Here is a 15,376-nt window from a genome sequence, read left to right as displayed (position 1 = left end):
TTAGGGGATTAGAATGAGTGGATAAGTTGAAATAGGGGGATTAGAATGAGTGGATATGTAAGTTGAGGAGGGGGAATTAGAATGAGTGGGATGAAGTAGTTAGGGGGGGATGTAGTAAGTGAATGAAGTTGAGTAGGGGGATTAGAATAAGTGGATGAGTAAGAGGAGGGGGATTAGAATGATTGGAAGGTATGTTAGGGGGATTAGAATGAGTGGATGAAGTTAAGTTAGTGGGGATTAGAGTAAGTGAAATGAAGTTGAGTAGGGTGATTAGATTGGATGATGTTAGGAGGGGGGGATTTGAAATAAGTTAAGTAGGGGATTAGAATGAGTGGATGAAGTTAAGTTAGGGGGATTAGATAGGGGAGTGGATGAAAGTAAGTTAGGGGATTAGAATGAATGATTGTATTTAGGGGGATTAGAATAGTGGATGAGGTTAAGTAGGGGGGATTAGAGGGAATTAGTGAAATGAAGTTAAGTTAGGGGGGATTAGAATGAGTGATGGAACGTTATAGTAGGGGATTAGAATGAGTGAATGAGTTAGGGGAGTATGGGGGATTAGAGTAAGTGGATGGAGGGGGTAGTTAGGGGGATTAATGAGTGGGATAATGTAGTTAGGGGGATTAAAGAGTATTATAAGTGGAATGAAGTTAAGTAGGGGGATTAAGAATGTTAGTGGAATGAAGTTAGTAGGGGGATTAGGGTAAGTGAATGAGTTAAGTAGGGGGGATGAGTAGGGAGATGGAGTTAAGTAGGGGGGATTATGAGATGATTGGATTTAAAGTAAGTTTAGGGGATTAGAGTAAGTGGAATGAAGTTAGGGGGATTAGAATGAGTGATGAAGTTAAGTTAGGGGGATTAGGAATGAGTGTAAGATGAAGTTGAGTAGGGGGATAGAGTAAGTTTAAGTAGGTGAATTAGAATGAGTGAATAAGTAAGTATGGGGATTAGAGTGATGAGTGGAGTATATGAAGGTAGTTAGGGGGATTAGAATGAGTAGGATACTAAGTAGTTAGGGGGAATTAGAATTGAAGTAGTGTAAGGGGGAGAATGAGTGTAATGAAATAGGGGGATTAGAATGAAGGAATGAAGTTAAGTAGGGGATTAGAGTAAGTGAATGAAGTTAAGTTAGGGGATTAAGTGACATATTCTTGAAGTGAATGAAGTTAAGGTAGGGGGATTAGAATGAGTGAATGAATTTAAGTAAAGGGGATTGATTGATTAAGGGTGTGAAATTGTAACCTAGGGGGATTATGAATGAGGTGTCAACTCTACCCAAAGTCATCATGACCTACCTACTGTGTCAACTCCATCTAGTCAGCCTAATACTACTGTGTCAACTCTAAAGATAGCCAGCCTAACCTACTGTGTCAACTCCATCTAGTTCAGCCTAACCTACTGTGTCAACTCCATCTAGCAGCCTGACCCTACTGTGTCAACTCTACCTAGTCAGCCTAACCTACTTGTGTCAACTCCATCTAGTCAGCCTAACCTACTGTGTCAACTCTAAATAGCCAGCCTAACCTACTGTGTCAACTCCACCTAGTCAGCCTAACCTACTGTGTCAACTCCATCTAGTCAGCCTAACCTACTGTGTCAACTCTACCTAGCCAGCCTAACCTACTGTGTCAACTCCATATAGTCAGCCTAACCTACTGTGTCAACTTTACCTAGCCAGCCTAACCTACTGTGTCAACTCTACCTAGTCAGCCTAACCTACTGTGTCAACTCCATCTAGTCAGCCTAACCTACTGTGTCAACTCTACCTAGTCAGCCTAACCTACTGTGTCAACTCCATCTAGTCAGCCTAACCTACTGTGTCAACTCCACCTAGTCAGCCTAACCTACTGTGTCAACTCCATCTAGTCAGCCTAACCTACTGTGTCAACTCCATCTAGTCAGCCTAACCTACTGTGTCAACTCTACCTAGCCAGCCTAACCTACTGTGTCAACTCTACCTAGTCAGCCTAACCTACTGTGTCAACTCTATCTAGTCAGCCTAACCTACTGTGTCAACTCTACCTAGCCAGCCTAACCTACTGTGTCAACTCTACCTAGTCAGCCTAACCTACTGTGTCAACTCCATCTAGTCAGCCTGACTAACTGTGTCAACTCTACCTAGCCAGCCTAACCTACTGTGTCAACTCTACCTAGCCAGCCTAACCTACTGTGTCAACTCCATCTAGCCAGCCTAACCTACTGTGTCAACTCCATCTAGTCAGCCTAACCTACTGTGTCAACTCCATCTAGTCAGCCTGACTAACTGTGTCAACTCTACCTAGCCAGCCTAACCTACTGTGTCAACTCTACCTAGCCAGCCTAACCTACTGTGTCAACTCCATCTAGTCAGCCTAACCTACTGTGTCAACTCTACCTAGCCAGCCTAACCTACTGTGTCAACTCTACCTAGCCAGCCTAACCTACTGTGTCAACTCCATCTAGTCAGCCTAACCTTCTGTGTCAAATCCATCTAGTCAGCCTGACTAACTGTGTCAACTCTACCTAGCCAGCCTAACCTACTGTATCAACTCTGCCTAGCCAGCCTAACCTACTGTGTCAACTCCATCTAGCAAGCCTGACTAACTGTGTCAACTCTACCTAGCCAGCCTAACCTACTGTGTCAACTCTACCTAGCCAGCCTAACCTACTGTGTCAACTCTAACTAGCCAGCCTAACCTACTGTGTCAACTCTAACTAGCCAGCCTAACCTACTGTGTCAACTCTATCTAGTCAGCCTAACTAACTGTGTCAACTCCATCTAGTCAGCCTGACTAACTGTGTCAACTCTACCTAGCCAGCCTAACCTACTGTGTCAACTCCATCTAGTCAGCATAACCTACTGTGTCAACTCCATCTAGTCAGCCTAACCTACTGTGTCAACTCCATCTAGTCAGCCTAACTAACTGTGTCAACTCTACCTAGTCAGCCTAACCTACTGTGTCAACTCTACCTAGTCAGCCTAACCTACTGTGTCAACTCCACCTAGTCAGCCTAACCTACTGTGTCTACTCAGCCTAACCTACTGTGTCAACTCTACCTAGTCAGCCTAACCTACTGTGTCAACTCTACCTAGCCAGCCTAACCTACTGTGTCAACTCTACCTAGCCAGCCTAACCTACTGTGTCAACTCCATCTAGTCAGCCTGACTAACTGTGTCAACTCTACCTAGCCAGCCTAACCTACTGTGTCAACTCTATCTAGCCAGCCTAACCTACTGTGTCAACTCCATCTAGTCAGCCTGACTAACTTGTGTCAACTCCATCTAGTCAGCCTAACCTACTGTGTCAACTCTACCTAGTCAGCCTAACCTACTGTGTCAACTCTAACTAGCCAGCCTAACCTACTGTGTCAACTCTACCTAGCCAGCCTAACCTACTGTGTCAACTCCATCTAGTCAGCCTAACCTACTGTGTCAACTTTACCTAGCCAGCCTAACCTACTGTGTCAACTCTACCTAGTCAGCCTAACCTACTGTGTCAACTCCATCTAGTCAGCCTAACTACTGTGTCAACTCTACCTAGTCAGCCTAACCTACTGTGTCAACTCCATCTAGCCAGCCAGCCTAACTGTGTCTAACTACTGTGTCAACTCCATCTAGCAAGCCTGACTAACTGTGTCAACTCCATCTAGTCAGCCTAACATACTGTGTCAACTCCATCTAGACAGCCTAAGCTACTGTGTCAACTCCATCTAGTCAGTCTGACTAACTGTGTCAACTCTACCTAGCCAGCCTAACCTACTGTGTCAACTCCATCTAGCCAGCCTAACCTACTGTGTCAACTCTATCTAGTCAGCCTAACCTACTAACTGTGTCAACTCTATCTAGTCAGCCTAACCTACTGTGTCAACTCATAATCTAGTCAGCCTAACCTAACTGTGTCAACTCTACCTAGTCAGCCTAACCTACTGTGTCAACTCCATCTAGTCAGCCTAACCTACTGTGTCAACTCCATCTAGTCAGCCTGACTAACTGTGTCAACTCTACCTAGCCAGCCTAACCTACTGTGTCAACTCTACCTAGCCAGCCTAACCTACTGTGTCAACTCTACCTAGTCAGCCTAACCTACTGTGTCAACTCCATCTAGTCAGCCTAACTAACTGTGTCAACTCCATCTAGTCAGCCTAACCTACTGTGTCAACTCTACCTAGCCAGCCTAACCTACTGTGTCAACTCCATCTAGTCAGCCTAACTAACTGTGTCAACTCCATCTAGTCAGCCTGACTAACTGTGTCAACTCTACCTAGCCAGCCTAACCTACTGTGTCAACTCTGCCTAGCCAGCCTAACCTAACTGTGTCAACTCCATCTAGTCAGCCTGACTAACTGTGTCAACTCCATCTAGTCAGCCTAACCTACTGTGTCAACTCCATCTAGTCAGCCTAACCTACTGTGTCAACTCCATCTAGTCAGCCTGACTAACTGTGTCAACTCTACCTAGCCAGCCTAACCTACTGTGTCAACTCTATCTAGCCAGCCTAACCTACTGTGTCAACTTTACCTAGCCAGCCTAACCTACTGTGTCAACTCTACCTAGCCAGCCTAACCTACTGTGTCAACTCCATCTAGTCAGCCTAAGCCTGTGTCAACTCCTACTGTGTCAACTGTGTCAACTCTACCTAGCCAGCCTAACCTACTGTGTCAACTCCATCTAGTCAGCCTAACCTACTGTGTCAACTCCATCTAGTCAGCCTAACCTACTGTGTCAACTCTACCTAGTCAGCCTAACCTACTGTGTCAACTCCATCTAGTCAGCCTACCCTACTGTGTCAACTCTACCTAGTCAGCCTAACCTACTGTGTCAACTCCATCTAGTCAGCCTAACCTACTGTGTCAACTCCATCTAGTCAGCCTAACCTACTGTGTCAACTCTACCTAGCCAGCCTAACCTACTGTGTCAACTCTGCCTAGCCAGCCTAACCTACTGTGTCAACTCCATCTAGTCAGCCTGACTAACTGTGTCAACTCCACCTAGTCAGCCTAACCTACTGTGTCAACTCTACCTAGCCAGCCTAACCTACTGTGTCAACTCTACCTAGCCAGCCTAACCTACTGTGTCAACTCTACCTAGCCAGCCTAACCTACTGTGTCAACTCTACCTAGCCAGCCTAACCTACTGTGTCAACTCCATCTAGTCAGCCAGCCTAACCTACTGTGTCAACTCCATCTAGTCAGCCTAACCTACTGTGTGTCAACTCCAAGTCAGCCTAACCTAACTGTGTCAACTCTACCTAGTCAGCCTAACCTACTGTGTCAACTCCATCTAGTCAGCCTAACCTACTGTGTCAACTCCATCTAGTCAGCCTAACCTTCTGTGTCAACTCCATCTAGTCAGCCTGACTAACTGTGTCAACTCTACCTAGCCAGCCTAACCTACTGTGTCAACTCTGCCTAGCCAGCCTAACCTACTGTGTCAACTCCATCTAGTCAGCCTGACTAACTGTGTCAACTCATTCTAGTCAGCCTGACTAACTGTGTCAACTCTACCTAGCCAGCCTAACCTACTGTGTCAACTCCATCTAGCCAGCCTAACCTACTGTGTCAACTCTGCCTAGCCAGCCTAACCTTCTGTGTCAAATCCATCTAGTCAGCCTGACTAACTGTGTCAACTCTACCTAGCCAGCCTAACCTACTGTGTCAACTCTGCTAGCCAGCCTAACCTACTGTGTCAACTCTGCCTAGCCAGCCTAACTAACTGTGTCAACTCCATCTAGCAAGCCTGACTAACTGTGTCAACTCCATCTAGTCAGCCTAAGCTACTGTGTCAACTCCATCTAGTCAGCCTAACTAACTGTGTCAACTCCATCTAGCCAGCCTAACCTACTGTGTCAACTCTACCTAGCCAGCCTAACCTACTGTGTCAACTCTACCTAGCCAGCCTAACCTACTGTGTCAACTCTACCTAGTCAGCTAACCTAACCTCTACTGTGTCAACTCTACTGTGTCAACTCTAGTCAGCCTAACCTACTGTGTCAACTCTATCTAGTCAGCCTAACCTAACTGTGTCAACTCTATCTAGCCAGCCTAACCTACTGTGTCAACTCCATCTAGTCAGCCTAACTAAACTGTGTCAACTCCATCTAGTCAGCTATAACTAACTGTGTCAACTCTATCTAGTCAGCCTAACCTACTGTGTCAACTCCATCTAGCTAAGCCTGTGTCAAACTAACTGTGTCAACTCTAACCTAGTCAGCCTAACCTACTGTGTCAACTCAGCCTAACCTAGTCAGCTAGTAAGCCTAACTGTGTCAACTCTACCTAGTCAGCCTAACCTACTGTGTCAACTCTACCTAGCCAGCCTAACCTACTGTGTCAACTCCATCTAGTCAGCCTAACCTACTGTGTCAACTCCATCTAGTCAGCCTAACTAACTCTGTCTTACCTACTGTGTCAACTCTACTAGCCAGCCTAACCTACTGTGTCAACTCCATCTAGTCAGCCTAACCTACTGTGTCAACTCCATCTAGTCAGCCTAACCTACTGTGTCAACTCCATCTAGTCAGCCTGACTAACTGTGTCAACTCCATCTAGTCAGCCTAACCTACTGTGTCAACTCTAAATAGCCAGCCTAACCTACTGTGTCAACTCCATCTAGTCAGCCTAACCTACTGTGTCAACTCCACCTAGTCAGCCTAACCTACTGTGTCAACTCTACCTAGTCAGCCTAACCTACTGTGTCAACTCCATCTAGTCAGCCTGACTAACTGTGTCAACTCCATCTAGTCAGCCTAATCTACTGTGTCAACTCCATCTAGTCAGCATAACCTTCTGTGTCAACTCCATCTAGTCAGCCTAACCTACTGTGTCAACTCCACAAGTCTAGTCAGCCTGTGTCAACTCTACTGTGTCAACTCTCAACTTTAACTAGTCAGCCTAACCTACTGTGTCAACTCTATCTAGTCAGCCTAACCTACTGTGTCAACTCCATCTAGTCAGCCTAACCTAACTGTGTCAACTCCTACCTAGTCCAGCCTAACCTACTGTGTCAACTCTATCTAGTCCAGCCTAACCTACTGTGTCAACTCCATCTAGCCAGCCTAACTAACTGTGTCAACTCTACCTAGCCAGCCTAACCTACTGTGTCAACTCCATCTAGTCAGCCTAACCTACTGTGTCAACTCCATCTAGTCAGCCTAACCTACTGTGTCAACTCTACCTAGTCAGCCTAACCTACTGTGTCAACTCTACCTAGCCAGCCTAACCTACTGTGTCAACTCCATCTAGTCAGCCTAACCTACTGTGTCAACTCCATCTAGTCAGCCTAACTAACTGTGTCAACTCCATCTAGTCAGCCTAACCTACTGTGTCAACTCCATCTAGTCAGTCTGACTAACTGTGTCAACTCTAACTAGCCAGCCTAACCTACTGTGTCAACTCTAACTAGCCAGCCTAACCTACTGTGTCAACTCTACCTAGCCAGCCTAACCTACTGTGTCAACTCTACCTAGTCAGCCTAACCTACTGTGTCAACTCCATCTAGTCAGCCTAACCTACTGTGTCAACTCTACCTAGCCAGCCTAACCTACTGTGTCAACTCCATCTAGTCAGCCTAACCTACTGTGTCAACTCTACCTAGTCAGCCTAACCTACTGTGTCAACTCCACCTAGTCAGCCTAACCTACTGTGTGTCAACTCCTATCTAGCCAGCCTAACCTACTGTGTCAACAAGTCAGCCTAACCTACTGTGTCAACTAACCTACTAGTCAACTCTGCCTAACTCTGTGTCAACTCCATCTAGCCAGCCTGACCTACTGTGTCAACTCCATAGCCAGTCTGACCTACTGTGTCAACTCCATCCTAGTCCAGCCTAACCTACTGTGTCAACTCCATCTAGCCAGCCTAACAGCCTACTGTGTCAACTCCATCTAGTCAGCCTAACCTACTGTGTCAACTCTACCTAGCCAGCCTAACCTACTGTGTCAACTCTACCTAGCCAGCCTAACCTACTGTGTCAACTCCATCTAGTCAGCCTAACCTACTGTGTCAACTCTACCTAGTCAGCCTAACCTACTGTGTCAACTCCATCTAGTCAGCCTAACCTACTGTGTCAACTCCATCTAGTCAGCCTAACCTACTGTGTCAACTCCATCTAGTCAGCCTAACCTACTGTGTCAACTCTGCCTAGCCAGCCTAACCTACTGTGTCAACTCCATCTAGTCAGCCTAACCTACTGTGTCAACTCCATCTAGTCAGCCTAACCTACTGTGTCAACTCCATCTAGTCAGCCTAACCTAACCTACTGTGTCAACTCTATGTAGCCAGCCTAGTCACCTACTGTGTCAACTCTACCTAGCCAGCCTAACCTACTGTGTCAACTCCATCTAGTCAGCCTAACCTACTGTGTCAACTCCATCTAGTCAGCCTAACCTACTGTGTCAACTCTACCTAGCCAGCCTAACCTACTGTGTCAACTCCATCTAGTCAGCCTAACCTACTGTGTCAACTCTATCTAGTCAGCCTAAGCTACTGTGTCAACTCTACCTAGTCAGCCTAACCTACTGTGTCAACTCTACCTAGCCAGCCTAACCTACTGTGTCAACTCTACCTAGCCAGCCTAACCTACTGTGTCAACTCTACCTAGTCAGCCTAACCTACTGTGTCAACTCCATCTAGTCAGCCTAACCTACTGTGTCAACTCTACCTAGTCAGCCTAACCTACTGTGTCAACTCCATCTAGTCAGCCTAACCTACTGTGTCAACTCCATCTAGTCAGCCTAACCTACTGTGTCAACTCCATCTAGTCAGCCTAACCTACCTGTGTCAACTCTACTATCTGTGTAAACTCTACTGTGTCAACTCCCTACTAGTCAACTCCCATCTGTGTCAACTCTACCTAGTCAGCCTAACCTACTGTGTCAACTCCATCTAGTCAGCCTAACCTACTGTGTCAACTCTATCTAGTCAGCCTAACCTACTGTGTCAACTCCATCTAGTCAGCCTGACTAACTGTGTCAACTCCATCTAGTCAGCCTGACTAACTGTGTCAACTCTACCTAGCCAGCCTAACCTACTGTGTCAACTCTATCTAGCCAGCCTAACCTACTGTGTCAACTCCATCTAGTCAGCCTGACTAACTGTGTCAACTCTACCTAGTCAGCCTAACCTACTGTGTCAACTCCATCTAGTCAGCCTAACCTACTGTGTCAACTCTACCTAGCCAGCCTAACCTACTGTGTCAACTCTAACTAGCCAGCCTAACCTACTGTGTCAACTCTGCCTAGTCAGCCTTACCTATTGTGTCAACTCCATCTAGTCAGCCTACCCTACTGTGTCAACTCTACCTAGTCAGCCTAACCTACTGTGTCAACTCTACCTAGTCAGCCTAACCTACTGTGTCAACTCCATCTAGTCAGCCTACCCTACTGTGTCAACTCTACCTAGTCAGCCTAACCTACTGTGTCAACTCCATCTAGTCAGCCTAACCTACTGTGTCAACTCCATCTAGTCAGCCTAACTACTGTGTCAACTCCATCTACCTAGCCAGCCTAACCTACTGTGTCAACTACTGTGTCAACTCAACTCCACTAGTCAGCCTAACCTACTGTGTCAACTCCATCTAGTCAGCCTAAGCTACTGTGTCAACTCCATCTAGTCAGCCTGACTAACTGTGTCAACTCTACCTAGCCAGCCTAACCTACTGTGTCAACTCCATCTAGCCAGCCTAACCTACTGTGTCAACTCCATCTAGTCAGTCTGACTAACTGTGTCAACTCTACCTAGCCAGCCTAACCTACTGTGTCAACTCTAACTAGCCAGCCTAACCTACTGTGTCAACTTTACCTAGCCTGCCTAACCTACTGTGTCAACTCTACCTAGTCAGCCTAAGCTACTGTGTCAACTCTATCTAGTCAGCCTGACTAACTGTGTCAACTCTACCTAGCCAGCCTAACCTACTGTGTCAACTCAACTCCATCAACTAGCCAGCCTAACCTAACTGTGTCAACTCCATCTAGTCAGCCTAACCTACTGTGTCAACTCCATCTAGTCAGCCTAACCTAACTACTGTGTCAACTCTACATCTAGTCAGCCTAACCTACTGTGTCAACTCCATCTAGTCAGCCTGACTAACTGTGTCAACTCTACCTAGCCAGCCTAACCTACTGTATCAACTCTGCCTAGCCAGCCTAACCTACTGTGTCAACTCCATCTAGTCCAGCCTAACCTACTGTGTCAACTCTATCTAGTCAGCCTAACCTACTGTGTCAACTCCATCTAGTAGCCAGCCTACTGTGTCAACTCTACTGTGTCAACTCCCCTACTAGCCAGCCTAACCTACCTGACTGTGTGTCAACTCTGCCTAGCCAGCCTAACCTACTGTGTCAACTCCATCTAGCAAGCCTGACTAACTGTGTCAACTCCATCTAGTCAGCCTAAGCTACTGTGTCAACTCCATCTAGTCAGCCTTACCTACTGTGTCAACTCTACCTAGCCAGCCTAACCTACTGTGTCAACTCCATCTAGTCAGCCTAACCTAACTGTGTCAACTCCACCTAGTCAGCCTAACCTACTGTGTCAACTCAGTCAGCCTCCTACTGTGTCAACTCTAGCCAGCCTAACCTACTGTGTCAACTCTACCTAGCCAGCCTAACCTACTGTGTCAACTCTATCTAGCCAGCCTAACCTACTGTGTGCAACTCTGCCTAGTCAGCCTTACCTACTGTGTCAACTCCATCTAGTCAGTCTACCCTACTGTGTCAACTCTACCTAGTCAGCCTAACCTTACTGTGTCAACTCTACTAGTCAGCCTGTGTCAACTCCATCTAGTCAGCCTAACCTACTGTGTCAACTCTACCTAGTCCAGCCTAACCTACTGTGTCAACTCCATCTAGTCAGCCTAACCTACTGTGTCAACTCTATCTAGCCAGCCTAGCCTCATCTAGTCAACTACTGTGTCAACTCCACCTAGCCAGCCTAACCTACTGTGTCAACTCTACCTAGCCAGCCTAACCTACTGTGTCAACTCTAGTCAGCCTAGTCAGCAACTCTAACCTACTGTGTCAACTCCATCTAGTCAGCCTGAACCTACTGTGTCAACTCTACCTAGTCAGCCTAACTACTGTGTCAACTCTATCTAGTCAGCCTAACTACTGTGTCAACTGTGTCTCAACTGTGTCAACTCTAACTAGTCAGCCTAACCTACTGTGTCAACTCCATCTAGTCAGCCTAACCTACTGTGTCAACTCTACCTAGTCAGCCTAACCTACTGTGTCAACTCCATCTAGTCAGCCTAACCTACTGTGTCAACTCTACCTAGTCAGCCTAACCTACTGTGTCAACTCCATCTAGTCAGTCTGACTACCCTACTGTGTCAATTCTACCTAGTCAGCCTAACCTACTGTGTCAACTCTATCTAGTCAGCCTGACCTACTGTGTCAACTCCATCTAGTCAGCCTAACCTACTGTGTCAACTCCATCTAGTCAGCCTAACCTACTGTGTCAACTCCATCTAGTCAGCCTAACCTACTGTGTCAACTCTAACTAGCCAGCCTAACCTACTGTGTCAACTCTACCTAGCCAGCCTAACCTACTGTGTCAACTCTACCTAGTCAGCCTAACCTACTGTGTCAACTCCATCTAGTCAGCCTACCCTACTGTGTCAACTCTACCTAGTCAGCCTAACCTACTGTGTCAACTTTACCTAGCCAGCCTAACCTACTGTGTCAACTCTACCTAGTCAGCCTAACCTACTGTGTCAACTCCATCTAGTCAGCCTAACCTACTGTGTCAACTCTACCTAGTCAGCCTAACCTACTGTGTCAACTCTACCTAGCCAGCCTAACCTACTGTGTCAACTCTACCTAGCCAGCCTAACCTACTGTGTCAACTCCATCTAGTCAGCCTGACTAACTGTGTCAACTCCATCTAGTCAGCCTAACCTACTGTGTCAACTCCATCTAGTCAGCCTAACCTACTGTGTCAACTCCATCTAGTCAGCCTAACCTACTGTGTCAACTCTACCTAGCCAGCCTAACCTACTGTGTCAACTCTACCTAGCCAGCCTAACCTACTGTGTCAAACTCCAACCTAGCAACTCAGCCTAACCTAACTGTGTCAACTCCATCTAGTCAGCCTAACTACTGTGTCAACTCTACCTAGTCAGCCTAACCTACTGTGTCAACTCTACCTAGTCAGCCTAACCTACTGTGTCAACTCCATCTAGTCAGCCTAACCTACTGTGTCAACTCTATCTAGTCAGCCTAACCTACTGTGTCAACTCCATCTAGTCAGCCTGACTAACTGTGTCAACTCCATCTAGTCAGCCTAACCTACTGTGTCAACTCTACCTAGTCAGCCTAACCTACTGTGTCAACTCCATCTAGTCAGCCTAACCTACTGTGTCAACTCTACCTAGCCAGCCTAACCTACTGTGTCAACTCTACCTAGCCAGCCTAACCTACTGTGTCAACTCTAACTAGCCAGCCTAACCTACTGTGTCAACTCCACCTAGTCAGCCTAACCTACTGTGTCAACTCTACCTAGTCAGCCTAACCTCAACTATAACTACTGTGTCAACTCCATCTAGTCAGCCTAACCTACTGTGTCAACTCCATCTAGTCAGCCTAACCTACTGTGTCAACTCCATCTAGTCAGCCTAACCTACTGTGTCAACTCACCCTTGTCAGCATAATCTTCTGTGTCAACTCCATCTAGTCAGCCTGACTAACTGTGTCAACTCTACCTAGCCAGCTTAACCTACTGTATCAACTCTGCCTAGCCAGCCTAACTAACTGTGTCAACTCCATCTAGTCAGCCTGACTAACTGTGTCAACTCTACCTAGCCAGCCTAACCTACTGTGTCAACTCTAACTAGCCAGCCTAACCTACTGTGTCAACTCTACCTAGCCAGCCTAACCTACTGTGTCAACTCCATCTAGTCAGCCTAAGCTACTGTGTCAACTCCATCTAGTCAGTCTGACTAACTGTGTCAATTCTAACTAGCCAGCCTAACCTACTGTGTCAACTCTACCTAGCCAGCCTAACCTACTGTGTCAACTCTACCTAGCCAGCCTAACCTACTGTGTCAACTCCATCTAGTCAGCCTAACCTAACTGTGTCAACTCCATTCTAGTCAGCCTAACCTACTGTGTAACTCAGCCAGCCTAAACCTACTGTGTCAACTCCATCTAGTCAGCCTAATCTACTGTGTCAACTCCATCTAGTCAGCCTAACCTACTGTGTCAACTCCATCTAGTCAGCCTAACCTACTGTGTCAACTCTACCTAGCCAGCCTAACCTACTGTGTCAACTCTACCTAGCCAGCCTAACCTACTGTGTCAACTCTACCTAGCCAGCCTAACCTACTGTGTCAACTCTATCTAGCAAGCCTGACTAACTGTGTCAACTCCATCTAGTCAGCCTAACCTACTGTGTCAACTCCATCTAGTCAGCCTGACTAACTGTGTCAACTCTACCTAGCCAGCCTAACCTACTGTGTCAACTCTACCTAGCCAGCCTAACCTACTGTGTCAACTCCATCTAGTCAGCCTAACCTACTGTGTCAACTCTACCTAGCCAGCCTAACCTACTGTGTCAACTCTACCTAGTCAGCCTAACCTACTGTGTCAACTCCATCTAGTCAGCCTAACCTACTGTGTCAACTCCATCTAGTCAGCCTGACTAACTGTGTCAACTCTACCTAGCCAGCCTAACCTACTGTGTCAACTCTACCTAGCCAGCCTAACCTACTGTGTCAACTCTAACTAGCCAGCCTAACCTACTGTGTCAACTTTACCTAGCCAGCCTAACCTACTGTGTCAACTCTACCTAGTCAGCCTAACCTACTGTGTCAACTCCATCTAGTCAGCCTACCCTACTGTGTCAACTCCATCTAGTCAGCCTAACCCTACTGTGTCAACTCTATCTAGTCAGCCTAACCTAACTGTGTCAACTCTAGTCAGCCTAACCTACTGTGTCATCTAGTCTAACCTAGTGTCAACCCATCTAACCTACTGTGTGTCAACTCTACCTAGCCAGCCTAACCTACTGTGTCAACTCCATCTAATCAGCCTGACCTACTGTGTCAACTCCATCTAGTCAGCCTAACTAACTGTGTCAACTCCATCTAGTCAGCCTAACCTACTGTGTCAACTCCATCTAGTCAGCCTAACCTACTGTGTCAACTCCATCTAGTCAGCCTAAGCTACTGTGTCAACTCCATCTAGTCAGCCTGACTAACTGTGTCAACTCTACCTAGTCAGCCTAACCTACTGTGTCAACTCCATCTAGCCAGCCTAACCTACTGTGTCAACTCCATCTAGTCAGCCTAACCTACTGTGTCAACTCCATCTAGTCAGCCTAACCTACTGTGTCAACTCCATCTAGTCAGTCTGCCTAACCTACTGTGTCAACTCTACCTAGCCAGCCTAACCTACTGTGTCAACTCTAACTAGCCAGCCTAACCTACTGTGTCAACTCTACCTAGTCAGCCTAACCTACTGTGTCAACTCCATCTAGTCAGCCTACCCTACTGTGTCAACTCTACCTAGTCAGCCTAACCTACTGTGTCAACTCCATCTAGTCAGCCTAACCTACTGTGTCAACTCCATCTAGTCAGCCTAACCTACTGTGTCAACTCCATCTAGTCAGCCTAACCTACTGTGTCAACTCCATCTAGTCAGCCTAACCTACTGTGTCAACTCTACCTAGCCAGCCTAACCTACTGTGTCAACTCTATCTAGTCAGCCTAACCTTCTGTGTCAACTCCATCTAGTCAGCCTGACTAACTGTGTCAACTCTACCTAGCCAGCCTAACCTACTGTGTCAACTCTGCCTAGCCAGCCTAACCTACTGTGTCAACTCCATCTAGTCAGCCTGACTAACTGTGTCAACTCCATCTAGTCAGCCTGACTAACTGTGTCAACTCCATCTAGTCAGCCTAACCTACTGTGTCAACTCCATCTAGTCAGCCTAACTAACTGTGTCAACTCCATCTAGTCAGCCTGACTAACTGTGTCAACTCATTCTAGTCAGCCTGACTAACTGTGTCAACTCTACCTAGCCAGCCTAACCTACTGTGTCAACTCCATCTAGTCAGCCTAACCTACTGTGTCAACTCCATCTAGTCAGCCTGACTAACTGTGTCAACTCTACCTAGCCAGCCTAACCTACTGTGTCAACTCTGCCTAGCCAGCCTAACCTACTGTGTCAACTCTAACTAGCCAGCCTAACCTACTGTGTCAACTCTAACTAGCCAGCCTAACCTACTGTGTCAACTCTGCCTAGTCAGCCTTACCTATTGTGTCAACTCCATCTAGTCAGCCTACCCTACTGTGTCAACTCTACCTAGTCAGCCTAACCTACTGTGTCAACTCCATCTAGTCAGCCTGACTAACTGTGTCAACTCCATCTAGTCAGCCTAACCTACTGTGTCAACTCTACC

General features: G+C 46.7%; 1 protein-coding gene across 1 annotated transcript in view; it reads right to left on the bottom strand.

Moving 5' to 3' along the window:
- The window catches only part of LOC138306865 (splicing factor 3A subunit 1-like), a 242,814-nt gene that overhangs the window by 218,269 nt on the left and 9,169 nt on the right, over nucleotides 1-15,376 (bottom strand). The gene's annotated exons all lie outside the window — the stretch shown is intronic.

The sequence above is a fragment of the Argopecten irradians genome, chromosome 14 (assembly GCF_041381155.1).
Source record: "Argopecten irradians isolate NY chromosome 14, Ai_NY, whole genome shotgun sequence".
Lineage (NCBI taxonomy): Eukaryota > Metazoa > Mollusca > Bivalvia > Pectinida > Pectinidae > Argopecten > Argopecten irradians.
Note: the sequence above shows the minus strand (reverse complement) of the source record. Positions and strands in the feature narration are given on the sequence as shown.